This window comes from Palaemon carinicauda, chromosome 20 (genome assembly GCF_036898095.1).
Source record: "Palaemon carinicauda isolate YSFRI2023 chromosome 20, ASM3689809v2, whole genome shotgun sequence".
Taxonomy (NCBI): Eukaryota; Metazoa; Arthropoda; class Malacostraca; order Decapoda; family Palaemonidae; genus Palaemon; species Palaemon carinicauda.
The window spans coordinates 71,616,930-71,640,952 of record NC_090744.1 but is presented as its reverse complement, the minus strand read 5'-3'; the positions used below and the strand labels follow the sequence as shown (position 1 = coordinate 71,640,952).

The 24,023-nt window shown below is 47.5% G+C and overlaps 1 protein-coding gene and 1 pseudogene across 2 annotated transcripts in view; both read left to right on the top strand.

Moving 5' to 3' along the window:
- mldr (mitochondrial ribonuclease P catalytic subunit) overlaps window positions 1-24,023 on the top strand; it is a 445,834-nt gene that overhangs the window by 177,921 nt on the left and 243,890 nt on the right. The gene's annotated exons all lie outside the window — the stretch shown is intronic.
- On the top strand, window positions 11,160-11,278 carry LOC137614521 (5S ribosomal RNA; annotated as a pseudogene).

The window sequence follows — 24,023 nt, the reverse complement described above, 5'->3', positions numbered from 1 at the left end:
TGTCAGGGCAAAGAGACCCTGTGTCTCTTCCTTTTAGGGTTTTCAAGGAAGCACGTGGCTGATGTCGGGCCACGTCCCGTTGTCCCTAAAGTTAAAGCTACCTGCCAGCCCTACCAAAGACTCACAGGTCTTCCAAATCACCAAACCAGTTAAGACTTCTCTTGGGTCGAGAGCGAAGCCCGGCCTGAAACCTACGACCCCGGAGGCTCCCTTCGATCCGGCAGCCCTTTCAAGATTGATGCATGGCCTCTCGTGGCATGGTTAGTTTCAACCTGACCTTTCATTAGAAGAGGCCAGCGACCGATCCCAGGGATGAGGTAGAAATTTATTTCTATTTGAACACGATGTTGTGCTGATATTTATCTATATATATACATATATATATAATTTACGGACCTCTGTAGCTCACTGGCTCAAACCTCGTGTCACATACCGAGTCACCACGAATTATAGGATGGAAGATTCCTGGTGCCTCTGTGAACTTGACAATTGAATGGAATTATTGCCCATTGGGGGAAGAGAGAGTGCTAAACCAGATAGCCTCATACAGGGTCTCATTTGTTATGGGCTACCTCAACAGCACAATATATCATCCCGGATGCCTCTAAGCTCCCGGAATTCGTCGAAAGCAATCCGTGGAAGGGGGCCTTGCGCTCTCCCTTCAAAGATGGTATGTTAACCATCGAAGGGTTTGGCACCCGGACTGTAGAAGATTTTGAATTCTACCCGCCGGGTCTACAGTTCCCTCTCTCTGGTTTCGCATGCCTTACCGAGGAGACACTCGTAAGGTTTGACAAGGTCCCCAAAGAAACCAAAATGTACCCAAAGGGACAGGCTCAGTCCACCTGGGTCCGGCCCTTAAACGAGTGGGAGTGTGTTAACACTACGTTAACACCTCACAAGAGCCCGTACACGATGTTTCTAGTGGAGGAGTAAACCCCTACTCCGTGTGTCACTAACTAAGATATCGGACCTTGCTCAGCAGGCAATAAACGAGGACAAGCCGTTACCGCAGCTGAAGGAAACGCATCCGACCTCCCTCCTGTCCCTGGGGGATCACGATTGCTGGACTAACGCCCCGGCGACCTTCACATCGGGTAAATTAAGCGCTGACTGTGCTCCCATTCAGTTCAGTGAGTGGCTACCCAGGCTTCCGGAATCTCTGATATGCCTCGAGCTCGAAGCCTGTATGCGCCTGAGTAGACCTATCAACTCGGCTACAATGGCAGAAAAGACCTCTTTAATGTATGAAGAAGAACCACCTTTTAAGGTCTTGACGAAGTCATTACTTCAAACCTTACTGTCTGATTCCTACGACTTCTTTGCGGCCAGACGTCGTTGCTGTAGGCATGTCTTGTCTGAGGCCACTATCAGACATGAGCCTAACAAGCTCATTAAAGCCCCAGTCTGGAGCTGCTAGGGTCAATCAGAGCCTCAAGGTTCGATGGGCTTAGTCCCCAAGCACAAGTTCGAACCGGCCAGCAACCAATCTCGAGGTAGAAAGAGTCTGAGATCTTTCCATTCCTTCCAAACCGGCAGTCCCAACAGGTGGTTCAAACCATCCCGGTGGCACAAGGGAGTCAACCTTTCACTTCGAAGGGTCAACCCCAACAGCAATACGTGCTGGTTCCTCAGTTCCAAGTAGCAACTACCTCCTATGCTACTTCCCCAGCCCTTAGGCCCACCTTTGAAACTCAGGGTGCTTTCCAGGGTTACCAGCGCCCCAGAGGCGCTAGCTCGAGAGGAACTTTTCGCAACAGCTACTCTCGAGGCCGAGGAGGTAATCCGCAGCAAATCATTGGGAGTTCTCGGGTAGGGGTAGGACTTTACATCTTCCGGAACCGTTGAACGTTCAACATTTGGGCTTTCAGTATAATTTCCAAAGGTCTGGGGTGGAGTTGGATAGAATGGCCCCCTCCACCAACCAGTTTTCATCAACATCCAACGGAAGAGCTAGTCTTATATGAAAACGATTTATTGCAAAAGGAAGCAATAAAGAAGTAAATCGTTTGTAATTTCAGGATCACTTGTTCAGCGGGCCAAAGAGAGACTCAGAATAGCGAAGAGTAATCCTAGACCTGTCGCTTCTGAATTCTTACATTTAATGCGACAAGTTTCACATGCTGACCATCTCTCAGGTGCGGACCTTGCTTCTCTGTGGGGCCGTCACCTCCCCTATGGATCTTGCAGACGTTTGCTATCATGTTCCGAAAGCAAGGCATTTTCGTCCGTTTCTAGGCTTCAACTAGGCAAACTGCCTCACAGCAACTACAGAGTGATAATCTCTTACAACAGTTTTGGTTCCAAATCAACTTCGAGAAATCTCGTTTGGTCCCGAGGACAAGTTTCAATGGTTAGGATTCAATGGGTTCTATACTCCCACACTCTGTCTCCCAACAGCCAAGAGGAACGATATAGCAAAACACAATACGTTTTCTCAAAGACAAATTGTCTTCCAGAAGAAATCAAGAGAGAATCCTGGGTGCCCTCCAGTTTGCCTCAGTAACAGATATACTACTGAAGGCCAGACTGAAAGATATAAGCCGAGTATGGTGCTCCAGGAAAACGAGTAATATCGAGACAAAGGGCTCGACTCCAACCAATTCTGAAGAAAAGACTTCAACCATGGACAAAGGTCAAAATCTGGCAAATCCGTTTCCTTACAATATCCACCCCCAAGCTCGTCATTTACACAGACGCCTCCCTAACAGGCGGGGGGGGGGGGGATACTCTCAGTACACGAAAGTCCTGGGACTATGGTCGACAATATTCCGCCAACTTCATATCAATGTTTTAGAGGCCATGGCGGTATTTTTGACCTTAAGCAACCGGCTCCAGCCAAAAACCAACATATCAGGTTTCTTCTAGATAGATAGTGGCGGACGCACTTTCGAGGACAACTCCGCTGGAGTCGGAGTGGTCACTAGACCTAATGTCCTTCAGTTGGATTCTTTCTCAGGTTCCGGATCTCCAGATAGATCTGTTTGCAACAAAGTCCAACTACAACTAGAGTGCTACGTAGCTCCCAGCCCGGATCCTCGGGCTTACGCCACAGACGCACTATCATTAGTCTGGAACACTTGGGAGAGAATTTACCTATTCCCACCAATAAATCTGTCGATGAAAGTGTTAGACAAGCTCAGGACTTTCAAAGGCCAAGTTGCTCTAGTAGTCCCCATCTGGCCCAAGCACAACGGGTTTCCCCTTCTGGTGGAACTGGGTCTCCACCTCGACAGATCCCCAATCCAATACTAACACAAGCAGTACAACTCGCTGTGTGTTAGCTTCCTCAAATTCAGAATGCCCTACCTTTCTGGACTTTATGAAATTTGATCCTCAAATACGTTATCTTTAGAATCAGATAAGAGGGGATCCACCCTTCGACAGTATGATTCGGCTGTTATGAAACTTGCCAGTTTTTAAGGGACTCAAAGGTTGAGACGATGACTATGAATCTGACAGTAACCTTCTTCAGAATTTTATTTGAATCAGACTTAGCGACTTGTACTATTACCACAAATTAAGTCAGCCTTGAAGGTTTTACAATTGGCTTTAATATTGCCCTTACAGATTCATACTTCTCATCCATCCCGAGAACCTGCGCCAGATTGAAACCATCAACTCACCCTAGCTCAGTTTCCTGGTTTCTGAATGACGTACTTAAGTTGGCTTCAGACACTCTTAACGAGACTTGCCATTATATTCCATTGGTTAGGAAATCCTTGTTCTTAATGAACCTGACTTCTGGCGCCAGAATATCAGAACTTTCAGCCTTGTCTAGAGATCCAGGTCATATTGAATTTCTCTCGTCAGGGGAAGTACTCCTTTCCCCTGACAAAAGATTTTTAGCGAAAATGAGGACCCCCAGGACAGACGGTTCCCCTGGAAGATTGTCCCAATTCCGCAGGACCCATCTTTATGTCCAGTAAACACTCTGGAAGCCTACTTAAACATATCTCCCGTTCAGTCCTCGGGGCCCTTACCCATTAGAGAAGGTGAAGAACCATCATCCTGAAAGGACTCAGACAGAAGATTCTGCATTTCATTAACGGGCTACCTAGAATCATTCCCACATCACTCCCTCACGTCCATGATATATGAGCTGTAGCTACCTCAGTTAATTACTATGAACTTCACTGGACTTACTAAATATACAGGCCGGAAGTCTCCAACAGTATTTAAACGCCACTGCTTAAAACCTCTGGAAGCCTTATATTTGCTACAGTGGCAGCAGGGAATGTGATTCCTCCTGAACATAGTGAACCTTAATCAACTATGTCTTGCTATCCTCTTACCTGTTATTTTGGATTTTATTTTACTTCCTCAGGTATTGTTCCAAGATTTGGGACCATTTCTCTGGTACTATTTCACTGCGCGGCACAGGTCGGAGCCCGGAAAAGGGATTTTGACGAAGGAAAAATCTATTTCTGGGCGAGAGACCTGTGCCGCCCAGTGAACCCTCCCTTGACTTCCCTCCCAACATGGGCCCCAAACCTTGGGTGCTATGAGGAGTGACGTCACTGGCGTGGGTTGGGTTAGTGGTAGTAGTGTTGAACGGCACCTCGCTGTGGCGGGGATTTTGAAGAGGAGATATCTAAATAGTGCGAGACCTCTGGTTGTGAATTATCACGCCCCAGTATTTTATACCGACACCTTATATAGGTGAGCGAGCTGGGTTCAACCTGGCATTCCTATGCTTTTTTTCTCTGGTAATATATAGCAGTTATATTCCTTAGAAATAGTGATCTAGGAGTATTTCACTGGGCAGCACAGGTCTCTCGCCCAGAAATAGATTTTTCCTTCGTCAAAATCCCTTTATTGGAGTTGAGAAGAATATGACTGACTTAGAATCCAGGTTTCTTTTTATGGAACATGTTGCAGAACATAGGGGATCGGCTTTTATATATACTGATGGCTCCAAATCTGATTCTGGCGTTGGATTTGGAATACATAGTAATGATTTTAATTGTAGAGGTGCACTTCCTCTAACTTCTTCCATATTTACTACCAAACTGTATTGCATACTAACTAACTGCTATTGAGAAAATAGCGTTGGAAAAGGAGGGTAAATTTACAATATTTAGTGATGCAAGGAGTGTTCTTCAAGCTTTAGAAGTTTTTGATTCTAGTAACCCTCTAGTTTTGAAGATTTTAGAATGGATTTTTATTATTGGACAGAGAGGTATAACAGTTCGATTTTGTTGGGTTCCATCACATGTAGTTGTGTCTGGGAAATAGAAGGCAGATTTACTGGTAAAGAATGCGACATCCGAGTTGTTACCAAGGATGTATCCCATTCCCTGTAATGATTTCCTACCATACATCAAGAAATTGGTTTGTAATAAATGGCAACATCACTGGGATAGTCTAGATGGCAATAAAATGAGGGAAGTAACAAATATCATATCACCTTGGAGGTATAACATGATACCCCAAAAATGGGAGACGACTCTTTGTCGTCTCCGTATTGGTCATACACGGTTGACACACGAGTTTCTGCTGAAGGGCCAACACCAACCGTATTGCAAGGACTGTTTAGTACCTTTAACAGTTAGGCATTTGTTGACCGAATGATCTAATTTTACTAACTTAAGAAATAGATATCTGTTTGAGGCTCGAGGTGAGGATGGCAGGTTCATCCTTGCCAAGATTCTTGGACATGATGTGTCCTACTATGCGACCGAAATTTTTAGTTGTTCCGTAACCGAAATACAAACCACGCTATTTACATTGGGTTTACCTTTTAGCGCTGCTGAAATGGCGAGCCATTAGAATTTAACAAGGGTGTATTACCCCCGCGCTAGTTAGCGGGGGGGTAGGGGAGTGGTAGCTAGCTACCCCTCCCCCCCTCACACACAGATGAATGCTCACTTTCACTTTTGACTCGGACTGTGACAGACGTCTCTGTCTTGGTCCTCTCTTGGCAGCCATTGTTTGTTTTGTCTTTACTTAATCGCTTACTTTTCTTTTGTAAACATGTTTTCATGTTTGTATATATATTTGAGTATAGAAATCAGTAAGTTTCCTTTTCAGACTTGTGTGTGTAGTGTACAATATCTACGTGGTGTCCTCGGCAGTTTGGCCACCACGGCGTATTTTATGGGTGGCGATCGAGTTTGACTTCGGTCTTTCTCTCTCTCTCTCTCTTGAGGTCGTTCACCCTTTTACTACGTGTTACTACGCCCTTGTAGCTTCCTTTCCGTGTGGGGGGGTTGCTACGCCGTACGTTTGTCTCAATTAGTTTATAAATCTAATTGCAGTTTTTTTTTTTTTTTCAGCTTGTAGAACGATTCCTTTCGGGGTTTTCGTTCTTTCTTTAGTGTTCATTCATTTTTAAATTACATAATTACATAGTTACATAATTATAATTGTTATAATTCTGTTTTGGTTACAGCTCTCCTTCCGTGAGTGTAAGTGGTTGTGAGGGCACGTGCCTGTTGTGTAATTCTTGTTTCCTTTCCCTCGGAATTCCTCTTCGGAGCCTTCCCGGGGGAATGAATGTGTACTAATGATTTTTGTTTTATTTTTTTACAGTTACCGATCTAGTTCGTTTCTGTAATATGGCAACGGTGTGAGCTGTCTTGTTGAGGCCTGGGGATTCGGCTGTTGCTGCCTTCCCCCTTGTATTTTCGTCAGGGGCGTGTCTCCTTCTACTGGAAGTACTCCCGTGACGACGGACAGCTCTCCAGTTCATTTTAGAACTCTCAGGAGGCTTGCCTCCTTGGGCGGGTAACTTTCCTTCCGAGGGAAGTTTTTCCTGTCCAGGCTTGAGTTTTTCTCCTTTAGAGGGGTTCTTCTCTTACCTTTTTTTCGTGCGACTATGCTCTTGGTGCTGAGCGGTCACACCTGCAGTTTCGCTCAAGGGGCTGGGCAACTGCAGGAGCTCCTCTTCGGAGGATTGCTCCTTTTAGGTCACTGGCTGACCAGTCTCTTCTACGAAGTGTTTCTCTTTCGTTCGCGAGAGAGTACACTCATAGAGACTCCTCTTCGGAGGATTCTTCTGCTGCTGTTGCTGTTGGCCTCCCTCGCCGTAAGGCCCACCGTCCGCCTCGTCGTAAGGGCCTCTCATCTCCCTATAAGGGTGCTAAGAGGCGCCTTTTTGAATCTCCGTTTGCAGCCTACAACTCCTTTTTCTTGATCTTCCACCTTGGTGCAGATGGACAGCAGTCTGATCTCGTCTTCCGACGGGCAACGGTCTTCCCGACGGACAACGGTCTTCCGACGGACATCAGTCTCCCGGCGGACAGACAACGGTCTTCCGACGGACATCAGTCTCCCGACGGACAACGATCCCTTCGGGGCAAAGGGTTGCCTCCCACGGGGGTTCTTCCCTTGCGTGTCAGGGTTCCCCTGCGCACCCTTCTGCTGTGTTCTCTCCTGCTCCTGCTCAGTGTTAGCGCACAGGCGCTCTCCTGCTTATCAGCGCTCTCCTGTTCGTCAGCGCTCTCATGATGATCATCCCTGCTGTTCCTGTTGATTCCTGTTACGCGCACTGTGCGCCCACGTTCGCCCTCGCGATCTAGAACTTCGGTTCAGGTCTGGGTCAAGGACTCTTCTTCTATGAGCAGGCTTCCACGCGTTGCCTTCTGCTCGCCAGCGATCATCAGCTCGCCAGCGATCATCAGCTCGCCAGCGATCATCAGCTCGCCAGCGATCATCAGCTCGCCAGCGATCATCAGCTCGCCAGCGATCATCAGCTCGCCAGCGATCATCAGCTCGCCAGCGATCATCAGCTCGCCAGCGATCATCAGCTCGCCAGCGATCATCAGCTCGCCAGCGATCATCAGTTCGCCAGCGATCATCAGCTCGCCAGCGATCATCAGCTCGCCAGCGATCACCTGTCTCTCGGCGATCTCCGGATCGCATGCGTGTGTTACAGCCGGCACGCCAACGTTCTCCAACACATCTGAAGGAACATGGTTCGCCAGCTACTAGCTCACCTGCGCATGGTGCTCGCCATCGCGCGATCGCCCATCTGCGGATGCTGCTCGCCATCGCGCGATCGCCCACCTGCGGATGCTGCTCGCCATCGCGCGATCGCCCACCTGCGGATGCTGATCACCATCGCGCGATCGCCCACCTGCCCATGCTGCTTGCCATCGCGCGATCGCTCACCTTCGCATGCTGCTCGCCATCGCGTGATCGCTCACCTGCGCATGCTGCTCGCCAACGCGTCGACATGCCACAACGCGCCATCGCCAACCTGCACGTTAGTGTTCACCAGCTCACTACCGATCGCCTGTTGATCCATATCGCCAGCGGTCTTCCTCGCCCACGCGGCAGCGCGTTTCCTCGCCATCACGCTAACGCTTGCGTTCGCCGCCTCGGACTCGCTCTCATTCACCTGCCCACCCTCGCGACCGCTCGCCTGCGCGCCCGCGCGACCGCGCGCCCGCGCGACCGCTCGCCTGCGCGCCCGCGCGCCCGCGCGCCCCGCGCGCCCGCTCGCCTGCGCGCCCGCTCGCCTGCGCGCCCGCGCGACCGCTCGCCTGCGCGCCCGCGCGACCGCTCGCCTGCGCGACCGCTCGCCTGCGCGACCGCTCGCCTGCGCGACCGCTCGCCTGCGCGACCGCTCGCCTGCGCGACCGCTCGCCTGCGCGACCGCTCGCCTGCGCGACCGCTCGCCTGCGCGACCGCTCGCCTGCGCGACCGCTCGCCTGCGCGACCGCTCGCCTGCGCGACCGCTCGCCTGCGCGACCGCTCGCCTGCGCGCCCGCGCGACCGGTCGTCCGCGCGACCGTTCGTCCGCGCGCCCGCGCGACCGCTCGCCCGCGCGACCATTCGCCTGCACGCCCACGTGCCTGCACGTCTACGCCCATGCTCTCCAATGTTCGCCCGCGCGCGAACCGACGGTATTCTGTCGCGCGGACGGACGGCGTTCCGTCGCGCGGACGGACGGCGTTCCGTCGCGCGGACGGACGGCGTTCCGTCGCGCGGACGGACGGCGTTCCGTCGCGCGGACGGACGGCGTTCCGTCGCGCGGACGGACGGCGTTCCGTCGCGCGGACGGACGGCGTTCCGTCGCGCGGACGGACGGCGTTCCGTCGCGCGGACGGACGGCGTTCCGTCGCGCGAACCGGCGGCGTTCCGTCGCGCGAACCGGCGGCGTTCCGTCGCGCGAACCGGCGGCGTTCCGTCGCGCGAACCGGCGGCGTTCCGTCGCGCGAACCGACGGCGTTCCGTCGCGCGAACCGACGGCGTTCCGTCGCGCGAACCGACGGCGTTCCGTCGCGCGAACCGACGGCGTTCCGTCGCGCGAACCGACGGCGTTCCGTCGCGCGAACCGACGGCGTTCCGTCGCGCGAACCGACGGCGTTCCGTCGCGCGAACCGACGGCGTTCCGTCGCGCGAACCGACGGCGTTCCGTCGCGCGAACCGACGGCGTTCCGTCGCGCGAACCGACGGCGTTCCGTCGCGCGAACGTCGGCTTAATTCTTGCAGTATCCATTGCTCGTCTATGGGTTATCGCTCGCCGACCACCAGCTCTCGCCCTTCCTACCACGCTCGCCCTCCTTCTGCGCTCCTTCGCTCACCTTCGTTTGCGTTCCTGCGTGACCGCGCATAGGCGTTTCCACGTTCTCCCATGCGCAAATCTTTGAATTACCATCGCGCGAGCTCCAAGGCGATTGCGACCACGATTCCCATTAGGGTTTTCGCAGCATGGCCAGCCTGGCGAGTTCTTCTGGAGCGTATTTCCAGAACACGGCCTCACCCCGTAAACGCAGAGCATGGCACTTGCAAGAATAGGAAGAAACTTCAGGGAGGTCTGAGCAACACTCCTCTTTCCAGAACCTGGGTTAGCCCTTCCCCGTCATTCCCTGGAAGGATTTTTGGCGGGGGCGGCTTTCCGTTCGAGATTTCTCCATCGGACAAGGGGTGACTGCTTACCCCTTCCTCTGGGGACTTACCAGGTCCTTTCCCTCCTCGGTTACGGCCCGAGGTTTGGTTCAAGGAAGCTACAGGAAGATCATGGGTACTTTCCTCCTCTCGAGCTCAGGCACCTTGGCCTTTCGTCGTTAAGTATCTAACTTGCGGACAAGCTCGATGTTGTACCATCTGGACACGCTGACTGAGGTCTTCCTTCAGGTGTCTCATCTGTGGAGGTCGACGACCTCAGACACCCTTCCATCCTTGAGAAGAGTTTGTTTGTGCCCAAGGACAGAAACTTAGACAGCAGCTGTGCGGAGGAAATCGACTTCCGTTTTCACTCCTCCAAGGCGCTTTCTTCCAGACTCTGCAGGGCTCCAGCGCCCTTTTCTTTCAACCACGTCGGCCTAAGTTATCGGCTACGACAACTGGGACAAGGTGTCCAATTGCAGTTTCCTCCTGTCAGGAACAGATGGCACTGGAGGCTCCCCCTGGGGGGCATAGTCCTAAAAGGAGTGGCAGAGTTCATGAACTCTAGGATTGCAGGTTTCTCGCTGGGAGGATGCTTAAGGTTACTCATCCGGATGACAGCTTCCCGATGCCCATTCCCGCACAATCTCTGTGATCAGCCAAGGATATCGCGCCTGCCGTCTCTGTCAGCGAATTCAGTGTCTCTGAACCTCTATGCCATAGCGTCGGCAAGAGTTGCCCGGTTGGGCAGAATGATCCATACCTTAGGAGAAGGTCCTCCATAGGATCATCGACGGCTTCACCCCCAGCCTCTTCAGTCGATCTTTTCTTGTAGGGAAGGATCTGAGAGGGGAGTTCCGTAGTCGACCTCTCAGACCTGATCAAGTTTGTCGAACAAACTTCGGCCAGCGTAGAACAGCAGAATCGATCAGACTGGTAACGAGGCGACAGGACTCCTTAAACCCTGGTTCGGAAGGACGGGTACTTTCAGTTTCCATTCCATCCATCTTCCAGGGAGATCGTGGAATTCAGCCTAGACTGCAAGTATTCCTGCTTATGATGCAGTGTGGCTATCCCGCCGTGGCATAGCAGGTTTTTTTTCCCCAGAGAACTCTCCCTGCTTTCCTCATGGCCGCTCAGGTGCAGGCTTCCGCCTCCTCTGCTTTTTGGAGGGCTGGTCAACTCCGGTAGGCTCGGGTTCGACCTTCTTCAGCGCCGGGACAAGCTTCCGGATGCTTACCATGAGTGTGGGTTCATGGTACTTTGCTTGGAGCCTTCTCTTCTTCTGCCTCAACATGTGGAGTATCTGGCCATGATATTGAGTCAACAGCCTTACCACGTTGGAAACCCCGCTTCTCGTCCGTCCAGCGAGGTTAAGCAATGTCGGTTCTGGTCGGTACTTGGATGGGTGACCACCTGGGGACGCCAGATTCTGTTGCCACATCCTCCGAGCCTTCCTTTCAGTTGACTGTGGCAAGACTGAGGAGAGTCGCAGTACCTGTTCTCAGTCAAGCAGAGCTTTCAGCCCTACCTTGGAACGTTTCCTAGTTCTCCTTTCCTCATTGACCCGTCTATAGTCCGAACGGTCACCTCAGAATAAGTTCCATGTGGGGCGGTCCAAGTTCCGGTGGTTTCAGGCAACGTTTAACCGGACTTCCTGGCCCCTATGGGACCAGCGGAACTATTAGACCTGCAATGGGTGTTGACCTATGGAACCTCTTGATGGTAGTGGATATTCTCGTCCTTTCCCCACATTCTTGATGCTGTTCTCGGACTCGTCAAAGGAAAGGGGGGGGGGGGGGCATGTTCCGGTCCAGGCCTATGGTCAAGACCTGAAGGATATCTCTCCATCATTCAGGCAGGCATAGGGGCCGTAGTCTGGCCCCCCTACAGATCCTACAGCTCCTGCCGAGTCGCCCCGTGCGCGTCGACTTCATGATTCTGGCGTGTTCTAACCAGCAGCGGACGCTTTTTCACACCTTCATATCTTGCAGTAGAGATACCGGGTTGATTGAGATTATCTCAATACCACCATCGGCTCTCTCATTCCAGGCAGAGGAATGTTCTCTCCGACTGTCCGAGCAGAGCCTCGTAGAAAGAGTGTACCTGGGGGTCTTTGACCTTGAGTAACCAGCAAGTCCTGGTCTGGGGGACCTGATCGCGACAGCTTGGAACCTCAAGCTTCCGCTGTTCTTCCCCCCAGTTTCAGACCCCGAGACTCTGGCAAGATGCATTCCGGTGATGGTGGGACAACTTCGACGCCTGCGTCTTCCCTCCTTTTTGTCTGTGGACAATGGGTCTCAACAAGACCAGGTTGTCTGTCAACCTTTCAATGGGAGAGCTCCACTGGGACTATGCGCAGAACGGTTTCTGGACCCTCTGCTTCCCCTGACAGAACTCCCGGGAGAGCTTCTCCCACGGCGCAGACTACTCAAACAACCACACTGCGACATCTCTCCCGAACCGGGGCGTCGCTTCAGCTTCATGCCTGGAGACACTACGCCTCCTCCTCAAGAAGAGACAACCCACTACAGTCGCGGTACGGAGGTCGCGTCATCTGCGATAGTCATTCGCAGGGGTCTTCCAGGCAAATTGAAGAGTCTTCGGTGGTTGGTGCAGTGGGAGATATACCTCTTCCCTTGAGGCCTCTTCTTCAGCAATAACGATCTTATTGCCTTTTGGCGGGAGGAAACTTCTTTCCGCTCTCGACAATGAAGCCTGTCGCTCAGCCTTTCCCTGACCTTCAGGCTTAAAGGAATAACTTTTTCCTGCCCGCTGGATCTTTCCTCGCTCATGCGAAGCTACAATCGTCCCTGCCCTAGTCAGAGGAAGACCTCCAACTTGGAGCATGGCTCGGACTTTTAGTCCTTTAAGAGATCTTCTCAAGACCCTTTACGACAGTCCTCGGATTGTATTCCGCCTTGGGTCTCCTGCTCACTCTGGCCACGGCCAGTGTGTAAGCAATCTTCTTGGTCTCGTACGACTCCGCCCTTTCTAAGGAAGAGGGGAAGGCAACATTCAGGTTCGCTCCTGAGTTGTTGGCTAGACTCAGAATCTGGGGGTCCCGGCCCTTCGGTCCAATTCCTTCAAGATTTCGAGTCTCCATTCTGTATCTGATGTCCCAAGACCTTCTCTTTCTTGCCAGTAAAGGAATCGAGAGGTTAGCTTTGGGAACAGCTGCAGTTTGTCCTCAGTTGCAGCCGATTTGGGAGCACAAGGAGGACACGGGGGAGAGTCACCAGTATACCTCTTCAGCCCGGACTCAAGGACATTCATCTCGACCTGTCTCCAGACCCTCCCCCGTCACGTCGCCCTACAGCACGATGTTGGATACATCGCAATGTCCCTCGCCTTCGAGTAATACTACTCTGTGACGCAGGTGCTACAAGCTGGAGTCTGGAAGCGTCTAATGACCTTCGCAGCCCGCTTCCTGCAGGGCGTGACCCACAGGAGTCTCGATACGTTTTCTATCGCTCTGTGGTGGCTACACAACAGCTGGTCTAACCTCAGGCTCCTTTTTGGACAGGTAGCAGAAAGTTGAGGGCATTGTTATCAGGTTTTAGTCTGCATGAACGAAAGAAGTATGTCTGGCCCTTAATTTTTTCTTCATCATCCCTTCTACGGGGAAGCAGCATCCTGGTCTCTGCATAGCTGACCTCGAACCTCTGCAGGTAAACCATGCTTCCTTGTGTTCCGAGTATTGAGTCAATACTGTCGCGTCCCCCATACCCTGACAAGGTGGTATTGGAAACGTCCTAACCCAGAGTTCCTTCTGGAACTCCAGGTCAACTGCCTAGGACGGGTCACACTTCTTCCTTCACACACAAGCTTATGTAGGCCACACGGTTCCTTGCGGAGCAAGGAACTTGTGAGGTGCAGGGACTCCTTTTCTCGAGTGCGACTCACTCGGATTCTGAGTCCCCGGGTAAAGCCAAAGCCAGTATGGCTGGGAACTTTCCACCCTACCTAATGGGTAAGTCACCCAATGTAAATAGCGTGGTTTGTATTTCGGTTACGGAACAAATGACAAATTCGAAGATAATTTGTATTTTTCCTAACCATACAAACCTTAGCTATTTACACATATTTGCTCGCCAGCCCTGTCCCCCAAGACAAGTCCTACCTCTAAGTGAAAGTGAGCATTCATCTGTGTGTGAGGGGGGGGGGGAGGGGAGGGGTAGCTAGCTACCACTCCCCTACCCCCCCGCTAACTAGCGCGGGGATAATACACCCTCGTTAAATTCTAATGGCTCGCCATTTCAGCTGCGCTAAAAGGTAAACCCAATGTAAATAGCTAAGGTTTGTATGGTTAGGAAAAATACAAATTATCTTCGAATTTGTCATATTTATTTCAGAAGCAGGTCTTCTGAAAACTATTAGTTCTTAACTTTTATGGTTTTAATTGAATTCTCTCATCTTTCATATATAATAAATGCTATTGGCGTCAATGACCTTAGATGTCAAGATGCCAGAAAACTTTCAATCAATCAATCAATCAATCAATCCGGTCCAAGCTACGCAGAGGATACGCAAACTGATACAAGAAGGCCCACTGAATGACATAGATCTTCAGCAGTTCTCCCTTTCCACAGGTGGCACTGTTGAAACGGTCCTTCCTCCCTGCATCCCGCCCCTCTTAACGAGAGAATGCCTTGTCGAAGTCATCGTGCTCCAATAGGAAATATTTTTTTTGTGTTGAAGCATTGTGATGGGTAAGAGGGCTCTCGAACTTAGGGAAATTGCTCACCCAGTTTGAATCTAAATTTCTCTCTTTTTCATCTTTTTCTTCCTCTGAATATTACTTGGACCTTCTCCTAATTTTATAAACTTTCTTGTGTTGCTGCCCCAGCTCTATGAGTAAAATTTCTCTTCTTATATGTGTATTTTTGGGTTCGGCCATGTCTTCCTGATGGAAGGTTCCTTTAGGTAGCTTTCTAAGGGATATTTGCTACAGTGATACTCCCTGAGAATTAACCATAGGTCTCCAGAATTTTAACTCCTGGCGCGAGTATCCTTAATATATCTTTAAGGATATCGCATAAAATCAGGGGACATATTTTTTGATACGACACATAGCAATCTTCACCCCGAATAGATTTAACTCTTTGAGGGGGAAGGGTGGCGAACGAAAGGGGAGTCGTTATCAAGGTACCCGGTGGACCCCCTCCTCATACTCATATGGCCCATCATTCCTTTAAACTGTAGCATTTAAGCTAAGTGCGCTCCCATGTTTCTCTCGGTGTTTGTTACTGTTTTTCAGAATATTATCATGCAATCTCCAGCATCTTCATCCTCTGGAAAGTTGAGTATTTGATCTTTCCTGTCTATAATTTATAGCTCCCTTCTCACAGTTGAATTTGTATAATTTAAGTGTGTTAAGTGGAGCACTGCCAACTCTGGAGGTGGTCATTTTGAGACCGCTGTCGCACACCATAAAACGGATTTTGAGCAAAGCGAAAAATCTATTTTTGGGTGAGATAGCCATGTCGTCCTGATGGAAGTTCCTTTAGGGTAGCTTCCTTGGGTATATTTGACTACGGTGATATTCCCAGAGAATTTTACCTTAAGGTATCCAGAATTCTAACTCCTGGAGCGAATATCCCTAAATAAATCTAAATGGGATATCGCATAATATCAGAGGACGTATTCTAGACACGCCACATAGCTATCTTCACCCCGAACAGAGTTAACACTTCGAGGGGTCAAAGTGGCAAGAAAACGAAAAGCGAGAATGAAAGGAGAGCCGTTAATAAGGTACCTCTCCTATCCCGTTTCGAGTGTGTACATAATGCCGCCGACGGCGCCATCTCTATTCCTTATCGTGTAGCTCTACTACTCGGTGTTTCCCTTGTGATTCTCTCGTAATCTTGGATTTATTTCAACATTATGATGCTTTCTCCAGCCTCTTCTGCCTCTGGAAAGTTGAGTATTATCTTTATTATGTATAAATGTAAGCTCTTGGTGTTTCGAATTAAATCAAAAGTGATATTAACGTAAACAAGAGCTGTTGCCTACCGGAGACGTCCTGGACGCTGTCGCTCGCTATGCATGAGACATTTAGTTAGCCAGTTAGTATATTCAGTTTCGGCGATTAAGGTAACCGATCCTGGCCTACACTAGGCTTCGTAGCCTAGGCGTTTAGCTCTAATACTTTCATGCATGATATATGGATTTCCGAGTGTTTTAAATTTATTGAAGCTATAGGCATATTTATACATACAGTGGTACCTCTACATACGAATTTAATTCGTTCCACAACCAACTTCGGATGTAGAAAATGTTCGGATGTAGAAACAAATTTTCCCATAAGAATACATGGTAATTCATTTAATTTGTTCCTCAGCCTAAAAACCCATAATAAATCCTTAATAAATGGCTACACATAATTACACATAACAATAACATAACTGCATAAGATGAAAGAAGCATGTAAAAGAGATAATTATAAAGAAATAATAAATAAAAAATGTGTTTTATTGCCACTTTACCTTAGAGACAGGCCAACGCAGGTGTAGGATTTGCTACGCCAAGAAGAGACGGACCATCGGCGAGAAGGTAGACATGGTGTTAACATGTTTTTAAATAAATACTCTCTCTCTCTCTCTCTCTCTCTCTCTCTCTCTCTCTCTCTTGTTCTTCTTCACTGTTAGTGTTAGAGACGTCTATTAATTTTTTCTGAGAGAGAGAGAGAGAGAGAGATTAAACAAAAATGAGAGATTAAACAAAAATGTGTTGTGAACATATGATTTTTAACAGCGTTAACGAGTTGAAAGACAGTTAAATGTAACTAAAAAAAATAATATCAGCAAATCTGAATTCCTTTACTAACTAAAACAAATATTGATACAAACACACTCGTGTGCGTATGCGCAAACACACATACTCGTGTGCGTATGCGCAAACACACACACGCACGAGGAGACATGATCGGCGAGGAGGTAGAGATGGTGACTGCGATAACATACCGTAACTTACACTACGGAAATTTTAATCTAACTTAGCTTATTTATTTTTTTTTTCATTTTTATATTTCATATTTTTTACATTTTTTTTCTTTTATTTTTTTATTTTCATCACTTTCAGTGACGAGTTACGGTATGTTATCGCAGTCACCATCTCTACCTCCTCCCCGACTGTCTCTCTTATTGCGTCGCAATTCTTGCACCTGTGTGTGTGTTTGTGCATACGCACACGAGTGTGTTTGTATCAATATTTGTTTTAGTTAATAAAGGAATTCAGATTAGCTGTTATTACTTTCTTAGTTACATTTAATTGTTTTTTCTACTCGTTGACACTGTTAAAAATCATATGTACTCTAAACACATTTTTGTTTAATCTCTCTCTCTCTCTCGGAAAAAAAATAATAGACGTATCTAACACTATAACAGCGAAGAAGAACGAGAGAGAGAGAAAGAGAAAGATGCAGTCATACTGTATTAGAATGGTGTAAGGCTGCTGATGGCTACTACTGAACTACAAATGTAATGGATGTGCATCTTTTCCATGAATCTTTTGTATGTATACGTACGTAGTACTGCATCCAATAATATTCTTTGTTGCAAAAATCCCATCTCGAATAATCATACGAGAGAGAGAGAGAGAGAGAGAGAGAGAGAGAGAGAGAGAGAGAGAGAGAGACATAGAATGAGAAATGAAACAAAAACAGTGATGAGAGAGAGAGAGAGAGAGAGAGAGAGAGAGAGAGAGAGAGAGAGAGAGAGAGAGAGAGAGAGAGAGAGAGATATCCAATAAAACACACAATAGGACAAGAAACAAAAACAGTGATGAGAGAGAGAGAGAGAGAGAGAGAGAGAGAGAGAGAGAGAGAGAGAGAGAGAGAGAGAGAGAGAGAGAGAGATATTTTATTTAAAGAACATGTTAATGCTATGTTTAGAGAGAAACAGAAAAAGAGAGAAGTCTAATTTAAAAGAGCTTGTTAATGCTATCATGGTTTTCTTTGCTTCACTTTTTTCTTTCTTTCTGTTCATCACGCTGGCCCTTCTCACAAATGATCGTTGCCAACAATCTCTTTTTCCTTTATCCCTATCAACAAAAGGCGTTCTATCTCTTCCAGGGTATTGCTAAGATGTCTTGTAATAATAGTGATCCCCTTCGATGGTTATTTGCTTTAATGGCTGCCTTCAGCTTGATGATCCTCGAGATCATAGGCCTATTCCGGCCATATTGTTTAGCCATACAGTATCACTCACATGCACACTGCTCTCATGTTTTTCTATAATTTCTTGCTTCAATTCTAATAAAAGAATTGCCTTCTTCCTGTACTGAAACTTAGCTTCTTAGGCACCATGATTATAGGTAAAATCAAAAAGGAAATGTGAGAAAAGGAAGAAAATAAGCACTGTTAATAACAGACCAAACAGAGGACAACCACACAATACACACAAGAATAGAGAACTGAGCATTCGACACTCAATGGCGTAATGTTTACTTCGTGTGTCGAAATAAAATTCGGGTGTAGAGTAAAAAATTTGCTCGAATTCTACTTCGGATGTTGGAAAATTCGGATGTAGATACGTTCGTGTGTAGAGGTTCTACTGTATAAGATATTGTTGAATAATTATCTTCCAAGATTGTATACGAGAGAGTTTTGGTGATGTAGGTAATCGATTCTCACCGCGCCTAGCTGTCCCTGTCATCCCTCCTAGGGAGAGTGATTTACATCCTATCTTTATTAATTTTCAATATTAGAGAGGATATACCTCTTTTTAAATATTAAACTTAGCCGGTGAATATATAAATAGCTGACGTCTCCGTCGGTCGACAGATTCCAAAAACTCGCGAGCGATCGCCATGAAGGATGCCGGGTGTGCCCACCAGCGCCGACTATCGGCCAGATACCGCATATACTTCTCAACCAAACCAGTTTTTCTCTGTCGGTGTTAAAGACAACACTGATTCCGCTCGCGCTTGACCTCGAGTTTTCTACCGATTGGTGAAGTACTTGGTTTTGGTCTTATTGCTTTCGCCGTGTTGGATTATTCTATACTATCTTCAAAAGAAATGCTTTTGAAAGGAGAGGAAAAGTTTTTGCCCTTGCTTTTTTAATCTCGCTCTGGTTTTTCCATAGAGAAAAGATGGCCGACCCTTCCCTCAGTGTACGGAAGTGTGTTAAAGGCTTTTAGTAATTATTTTATCACTTTATAAATTATTGTTGATATTTATAGATTTACCTCTATATATTTTATATCTCACCCGCCTTTATTAGGCCTCTTCGATTAGCTTTCCATTTATACTAAACATCGAAATAAATTTTATGTTTTTGTTTATATGCGGCCTTTACCTATTCTTTGTAGGTGGTCCTAACTTGGAAAACGAAGTTAAACAACGTTGAGCCCATTCAACTTTTATTTTTGTTTAGATTAAAACAGTTGCTCTGTAAGAGTGATGAGATAAATATTTTTAGAAAATATTTTAAGAAATTTATTCTTTGAATAGTCTTCGTGCTGTTTTTCAAAGATGAACTAACGTTTGGTTTATTTATGCTACGCAGTTTGCGCTCTATCGTTACGATAGAGAAAGAGAGAATCACGGTTTCACTTTGCAGAAAGAGTAAATCGATTTTGACGTTTTGTTCATTCTTCTTTCAAACTGAAGTTTTTTAGATACTAATTTAAAGGAACATGTTAATTTTCAATTTCTGAGTCCTTTCAGTTTTTTCCTTTAGTCAAATAACCTGTTATTGATGAAGGGTGAGTGGGCCATTCTCTTGTGAGTGACAAGAGAGAGGGAGAGAGAGAGATAGAGAGAAAGAGAAAGAGAGAACGATCCGATCTTTATTCTCGTTCCAAGTCTCTGTACAAGGAGTTTGGGAGCGAGTAACGTTATTCTCGCTTCAGTTTTTTACTCTCGTCCCAAGTCTCTGTACGGGGAGAGAGGATAAAACGTTTTAGTTTTTATTCTCGTCCCAAGGCACTGTACGGTGAGAGATTGAAAACGTAGTCCTTAGTGAACTAGTGTTTAGTCTCATCCCCAGTTACTGATCTTTTTAACTTTATATATTTCCGTTTTATTCGATATATATATATATATATATATATATATATGTTTATTGATTTTTGCATGTGTGTTTCATTTTGTACTAATGTGCTTACATTATACCACTCATTTCGCAATTCTAACCTTTTGATTTAAGGGAGAATTGCGTGCTTTAGGTAGAAATCAGTTTTATTCATGTCTAATGTGAAATTATTAAAAAATGTGATATCAGTGAAGTAAGTGCAAAAAACATGTTCTGTGTTGCAGAGGGTTTGTTTGTTCGTGCTTGTCACTTGCCTAGTCCGAGACCTCTTTCAGGCTCCCCTGCACCAGGGAGAAGGAATGTCGTAGGACCTAAGGGAGTGAGGAGTGTAAACCAACGAACAGACGTTCCCTCAAAGGTATCAGACGTTGCTCGTCAAGCACGTCCTTGCCATAAGACAGGAGAGACGAAGTTTCTCCTCGTCTTCCGATGATTCGTCTCTTTAAATGCCTGGGCGTAAAGTTTCGAGACGTTTGAAACGTTTATTAGTTCCTTCAGAACAAGTTCAACGTCTTAGCTGTAGTCATCATAAGAGTCCCGTTCATAGCGATGACGTTCATGTACAGACATTTCTGCCACTGACTCGACGTGACGTTGAGCGGTAGACACCGTAGACACAACGTGACGTTGAGTGTCAGTCACCGTAGTCACGATATAGCATCGATCAGCAGTCACCGCTGTTACTACGTGACGTTTGAACGTCAGCCACCGCAGTCACAGGTTGATCCGAAGTGAAGTGTTTTGCAAGATAGGCTGTTAAAGCTTTCTTCTTTAATAGAAGCTTTCGATCCTGTTCCTGTGCGAAAGGATCCTTTGCTTTTTGTACGTCACGGTTCTGGGATTTGTGATTCGGGTCTTCAACCTTCTAGACGAGCTTTGTTACGCCACGCTGACGTTATCCCTAGTGACAGCTTTGCTGTTTAACGAGATGCGGAGCATAAATCTCGATGTAACTTTGATCGGTTTGAACGTCAGCCACCGCAGTCACAGCGTGACGTTGAGCTGCAGACACGACGTGACGTTGAGTGGTAGACACCGTAGACATGACGTAACGTCGAGGGTCAGTCATCGTAGTCACGATATAGCATCGAACAGCAGTCACCGCTGTTACTACGAGACGTTTGAACGTCAGTTACTTCTGTCACGACGTGTACAGTAGTAGAATAACATTCTCTGCAGTCACAACGTGACATCGACCCTCCAACTTGAACTTCTGTTCATATACAAGGTGTCAGGTTTTTCCTTCACGTCATTCTGAATATAAATCTCCTTCTCGCAAGACTTTAGATTTATCAGATGATGTGCCTTCTGAAGAAGTTGATGACCCCCTTTGAACTAATGTACCTTTGGGGAGTCATTCAGAAGAGGAGTAACCTAGGGTGGTCCAACAATCCCTTGTTTTTTAATTATGAATTTCTTTAGTGAAATTTTGTCCTACTCGTTTTGTAACGGCTGCTCCGCCGTCTGAGTTTAATCTTGGCATGACTTTCTTCGACTCCTACATTTACGAAGTCAGTTCTCTCTTGTTCTTCCAAGAGGGCCATGCTCTTACTGGGAGACTGGTTGGAACCCAGGAGAAGTTTAGGAAAGTCTGCTTTTGCTTTTCCTCCTTCTTAATTAGCTTCTCGCTCGGGCGTCTGGTGGGACACAGGAGAAGCTCGAGGAGAAGTTCTCGGCTTGGGAGTACCTGCCTCTGCCCAGGGAGACTTCTTAAGCCTAGTGGACTCTCCTCGTCGTCTAGCCATGAGACGCTCCATGATTTTATGGTCTGCTTCAGAGCTAGACCATCTCCTGTTAGGAGTTTTTTCGAGCGTTTGAAGTTTTTTGATTTGTTGGATTGGTCACTGGGAGCCTTAAGTAAGAAGGTCTCTCCAGTTGTCAATGTATTGCTGTACAATTATGTCATGCATGAACAAGGCTATCAGGGATGGCTCCAATGATCTGGCAGCCACGTTCACTGCAGGAACAAGGCTATCATGGATGGCTCCAATGATCTGGCAACCACGTTCACTGCAGGAGTACTTAAGATGTAAGTGCGCTCAATGTGTTCATTGTCAAGACAAAGTTCACGATGAAGACTACCAAATCTGTCTTTGCAGCAGTAAGGGAAGGCGACTGGATGGTCTCTCTCGACCTTCAGGATGCATACTTCTACATCCCGATTCATCCAAACTTTCAACAACATCTGAGGTTTGTGGACGGGAAAGTAATGTACCAATTTCGAGCACTGTGCTTCGGCCTCATTCCTGCTCCTCTTGTTTTTACAAGGCCCTTGCAAAATGTAGCAAGCTTTCTACATTTTTTGAGGATTCAGAGCCTTCCTTTATTTTGACGACTGGCTAATCAGGGCGTCGTCATTAAATCGCTGTCTGGAGAGTCTCTAATGGACATTAGACCTAACCAAGGAGCTAGGTCTCATAGTGAACGTAGAGAAGTCGTAACTTACAGTACTCCATCCCAGACTATTCTTTATTTGGGAATGGAGATACAGTGTCGGATTTTTCGGGCCTTTTCGTCTCCCACAAGAATGGAACAAGCTCTGTTAAAAGTCCTTCACTTGCAAGAGAGAAAACAGTTGCTTTGTAAGAGTTTGAACAAGCCTCGTGGGAACTCTTTCATCACTGGAGTAGTTTATCTCTCTGGGGAGACTCAACCTTTGCCCTCTCCAATTTCACCTAAACCATTGGAACAAGGAGAAGGGCTTAGAGAGTATCTCTTTCCCAATCTCCAACTCAGTCTAGACATGTCTGTCTTGGTGGGACAGCAACATCAGACTTCGAGAAGGTCTTTCTCTTGCGATCAAGAACCCAAACCATGTGTTGTATTCAGATGCATCGGATTTGGGTTAGGGAGCTCCACTGGACAGTCTGGAATGCTCGGGTCTTTGGTCCACGGATCAGAAGGAACTCCATTTAAGGCAAGTAACATCTCTCCTTTGGCGAGATTTGTGCAAGGAAAAATGAATGTCTTGGCGGACTGCCTCAGCAGAAGAGGACAAGTCATCTCCATGGAGTGGACGTTGCATAAAACTGTGTGCGAGAAGCTATGGATGACATGGGGTCAACCCACCATAGATCTTTTTGCGACTTCACTGACAAAGAGGCTCTCGACTTACTGCTTTCCAGTTCCAGATCCAGAGGCAGCCCACATAGACGCTTTCCTGCTGGACTGGTCTCACCTGGACGTTTATGCCTTTCCACCTTTCAAGATCCTAAACAAGGTGCTGCAGAAGTTCACCTCTCACGAAGGGACCAGGTTGACGTTGGTTGCTCCACTCTGGCCCGCGAGAGAGTGGTTCACAGAGGTACTTCTATGGCTGGTAGACGTTCCAAGAAGTCTGCCGTTACGGATGGATCTCTTGCGACAGCCTCACGTAAAGAGATTTCATCAAAGCCTCCCCACGCTTCGTCTAACTGCCTTCAGACTATCGAAAGACTCTCTTGAGCTAGAGGGTTTTCGAAGGAGGCAGCTAGAGCGATTGCGAGGGCTAGAAGATCCTCTACCATCAGGATCTATCAGTCGAAATGGGAGGTATATAGAGACTGGTGCAAGTCCTCCTCTATTTCCTCTTCCAAGTGCCTCTGTAGCGCAGATTGCGGATTTTCTGCTTTATCTGAGAAACGGTCGCTCCCTCTCTGCATCCACCATTAAAGGCTACAGAAGCATGTTAGCTTCTGTTTTCAGGCATAAGGGTTTGGATCTTTCTAATAACAAAGATCTCCAAGACCTGCTTAAGTCTTTCGAGACTTCCAAGGAGCGTCATATTTCGACTCCTGCTTGGAACTTGGACGTGGTCCTACAGTTCCTTATGTCAGACAGGTTTGAACCATTAAATTCAGCCTCCTGGAAGGATCTTACCCTCAAGACACTTTTTTTGGTGAGCTTGGCTTCGGCTAAAAGGGTTAGTGAGATACATGGTTTTAGCAAGAACATCGGCTTCTCCGCTAATAAAGCAGTATGCGCTCTTCAACTTGGTTTTTTGGCCAAGAATGAACTTCCGTCTCGTCCTTGGCCTAAATCATTTGAAATCCCCAGTCTTTCTGAGATTGGGGAATGAAGTTGAAAGAGTGCTGTGCCCCGTTAGAGCTCTTAAATTTTGTTTATCCAGAACTAAACCGCGACGAGGTTTGTTCAGAGGCTTTATGGT